The 3,979-nt window shown below is 37.9% G+C and overlaps 1 pseudogene; it reads left to right on the plus strand.

Moving 5' to 3' along the window:
- The first annotated feature begins 2,170 nt into the window (after window positions 1-2,170).
- Window positions 2,171-3,100, plus strand: LOC138176668 (dihydrolipoyl dehydrogenase, mitochondrial-like; annotated as a pseudogene).
- The last annotated feature ends 879 nt before the right edge of the window (window positions 3,101-3,979 follow it).

The following is a 3,979-nucleotide window of genomic DNA, read 5'->3' on the forward strand; positions in this document are numbered from 1 at the left end:
ATCTATCTATCTATCTATCTATCTATCTATCTATCTATCTATCTATCCTGTCCATTCATCCTATATATCTACTGCTTAGGATTTTGTGGGGGTTTGGGAGTAGCACAATAAGGGGAAAAGAACACTGCCATTTACCTACTGTGTAACCTTGAGCAGATCACTTAAACTCTGTGAACCTCAATTTTCTCATATGTTAAATGGAGATAATAATTCTTGCACTGCCTATAATTTTTTTTTTTTGGTTTTTAGAGGGGAGAAGGTAGGGAAATTGGGGTTAAGTGACTTGCCCAAGGTCACATGGCTAGTTTTTTTGTGTTAAGTGTCCTATAATTCTTTTTTTTTTTTAAGCAATTGGAGTTAAGTAACTTGCTCAAGGTTACACAGCCAGATTTTTTGTGTGGGTGTTAAGTATCTGAGGCCGGAACCGATTCCAGGTCTCCTGACTCCAGGGCCGGCACTCTTACTCACTACACCACCTAGCCACCCCCGTCCTATAATTCTTAATAGAGTCTGGCATATCGTAAGTATTTAATAGATGCTTTTTCATTCATTTACTTTGTCCATACCTATCTCACAGGGATATTACAAGGAAAGAGCTTTGAAAACTTTAATGTACTATATAAATGCTGGTTATCATCATCAAGAGGAGAAAAATGCAAGGCAAAGGGTATCATCTCCATTCTTCCCTCTTCAGTGTTCCTAGTTGCCACATTGAAACTTATTGACACTTTGAAGCAGTTTGCATGGCCAGGAACTAGCTACCTGGGCCTTGAAATGAGGACATTGAAAGGAATTTGATTTGCCCTAACCCAACTAGGAGAGAACAAATCCAGTAAAAAAGGTTTTAACAGCCCTCTGAGTAAACTCTTTTCTTCTATCAGCTAGTTGTGGTGAATTGTCATTGATAAGACAGCTGAAAAATGATCTCTGCTCCCCCTTTTTTTATCCCCACCGGCTTAGCATGGTGCCTAGAACAGTGAATATTTTTATTAATATTTTATTAATTGTTGCTTGTTGATTTTCTGGTTGATTAGCTCTACTCCCCTCCCTCCATATTGGCCCTGGGAAGAGGAAGTCACAGTAACAGAGTTGTCAAAGAAGTATCCAAAAGCAACTTTGGTAGTGGAGTAGAATGACAGTAAAGTATAACAGAGACATAACTGTGAGAAGTGTCACAATCATCTCTCGGATTTCTTTCTAGCCCTAAACCCGACCATCCTGGGGTAAGGAGATAACTTTGCCATTCACAGTTTACCTATCTTCTCAGCTCCAAAACTTTCTAGCGCAAAGCCACTGATTAAATATGATCAGAGTAGGTTTTAATATAAGGGGGGAAAACCTTCTTAACAACTAAAGGTATTGAAATTGGCTTCTTTGGAAGGCAATGGGTTTTTCTTCACTAAAAGTCTTAGTTAAGGCTCTATGACCACTTATTAGATATGCAGTAGAGAGGATTCTTGTTCTGGTACAGGTTAATAAAGAAGACCTGTAAGGTCTCTTACAGATCTGTAATTCTATGATTCTGTGATCATAAGATAAAACCTGGTATTCAGAAGAAGCAGAAGCCCAAGGCTGAGGGGTCAAAAGAGATAAAAATGCAGAAATGAAACCACTTGTCCTTTGTCCTGGCCAAGAGAGGTCATTTCAGTTCAATGCCTCATGGCTTATGGGGGAATTTTTGCAATTACCCTAAAGTCTTAAGCAGATTAAGCAATTAATGCTGATGTCACAGTCCTAAATTCTAGTCCTGGAGGGTATGTTGCTGCTATTAACACTGCTCAACTGTACTTTAAGACAGTTGGTGTTAAAAAAAAAAAAAAAGGTGAAACCCTTGGTAGAATTTATTTGAATGTCAGCTGTATTATTTCTAAAGATTTTATTGAATTAAATATTTTTTACTATTTGACTCATACAGATTTTCCATCTAAAGGAACTGAAATCTGCTTGAATTTAGAGAGGATGATGAAGCAAGAGTGGTGCCGTAAAGGCTTTAACTGGTGCAATCATTCACCTATGTGCCTGGATATGGAAATATAATAGGCAAAAATCAGGCCACAGTAGCAAAATCTGACAGTAGCTCTCAGGTTATCAAAACGAGGAACATTCTCACTGCCACAGGTTCAGAAATTTCTTCCTTCCCTATGATCATGACTGGTGAAGATAACAATTATATTATCTAGAAGGGACATTATCTTTTAAAAAAAATTCCAGAAAAGATGCTATCATTGGTATGGAAATGTGCTCATTTTGGCAATGACAGCGCAGATGTGATTGTGGTTGAGTTCTTGGGTCATGTTGGTGGTATGGGAATTGATATGGAGATTTCTAAAAGTTTTCAGTAAATCCTTTAAAAACACGGATTTAAGTTTAAACTAAATACCAAAGTTATTGGGGCTACCAAGAAATCAGAAGGAAAACTGATATAGCTATTAAAGGTGTTTCTGGTAGAAAAGTTGAAGTTATCACTTGTAATTTATTTGTTATTTGCTTTGGCTGATGCCCTTCACCAAAATTTTGGACTGGAAGAACTTGGAATTGACCTGGATCTCATAGGTAGCATTCTAGTCAATGCTAGATTCCAATCCAAAATTCTAAATATATCTACACAATTGCAGGTTATAATTGCTGACCCCAGGCTAGTTCACAAAGCAGAAGATGAGGGCCTTATCTATGTTGAAGGGACAGGGACAGCCAGTAGTGCTATACACACTGACTAAAATCATGTGCTATCCATGATCTAGACACGTCCTAAACCTGCATGGGTAGGTAAATCAGAAGAACAATTGAAAGATGAGTACAAAGTTGGAAAGTTTCCTTTTGCTGCCAATAGCAAAGCTAAGATTAATGTTGACATAAGTGTTGTGGTAAAGATCCTTGTTAAGAAGTTAACAGAATACCAGGAGCACATCTTCTAGGGGCATATGCTGGAAAAGAGATAAAATCTCCTTCATGGGAATCAAGAAGTACAGTTTGGAGGGAATGTAGCATGCAGTGGCAGTGTCTGTTAAACTACTGTTGCTGCAATTCATTACATAATGTCTGCTTTGTGGCTTCTGTGACCTTTCTTATGGTGTATCTAAGGATAGGTTTGCATCTCTGAATTTTGTAGGTTCAAGAACATTTTTTCTCCGAAGAATGAAAACAAAGGCATCATATTATCAGAGATTTGGAGTTGGAAGGACCTTTAAACACCATCAAGTTCAACCCTCTCATTTTACAGAGGAGGAAACTAAGGCTCAGAGAGGTTGACTTGGTCAGGGTCACAAAGCTAGTAAGTGTCTAAAGTAGAATTTGAACCTAGATCTTCCTAACTCAAAGTACAGAGCTCAATTCAGTATGATACCTAGCTGCTGTATTGTTTGCCTGAAAATACATATATGCAGACACACACTGGCAGGTGACTGTTTATAATTGAGGCCTTTTTTTCCTACTATATGTTTATTCTTGCTTTCTTATAGAACCTGAATTTGCATGCATACATAGAATCTCAAGATGATAAACTCTAACACTTTGATCAGAGGGTCCTTGATCAGGCCATGTCTTAGCAGGAAAGTCAGAAACAAGACTCCCTGTGAGGACTCATTCCCATGTTAGTTGACTACTATTCTGTACACCTATGTTGCTTCAATTATTTCTTAATTTCTTTCTAACTTACCCCTAAAATAATTGAATTCTCTTCCTGTTTCCCCAATTTATAACTTCATAGAAAAGTGTCTTTCTGGGCCCAAATTGTCCCTGAGATCATAGATAAGAAATATCTTATTCCTCTTGTTAGTTAGCCTTGAAGAGGTTAGGATGGGGGTATGAAACAGGAAGGGAAGAAGAGACACATTCCTATTCCATGCTTCTCATCGATCTCAAACATAGCACGCAAAGGATAGTCAAATCAAGTCAGCAAGCATTTTATTAAGTACCTATTATGTGTCAGGCACTGTGTTTAATACCTGCTATATGCCAGGCTTTGGGGATACAAAGATAC

Source organism: Petaurus breviceps, unplaced genomic scaffold (assembly GCF_028583685.1).
Source record: "Petaurus breviceps papuanus isolate PSGF00001 unplaced genomic scaffold, PetGlider_PUasm1.0 90064, whole genome shotgun sequence".
NCBI lineage: Eukaryota > Metazoa > Chordata > Mammalia > Diprotodontia > Petauridae > Petaurus > Petaurus breviceps.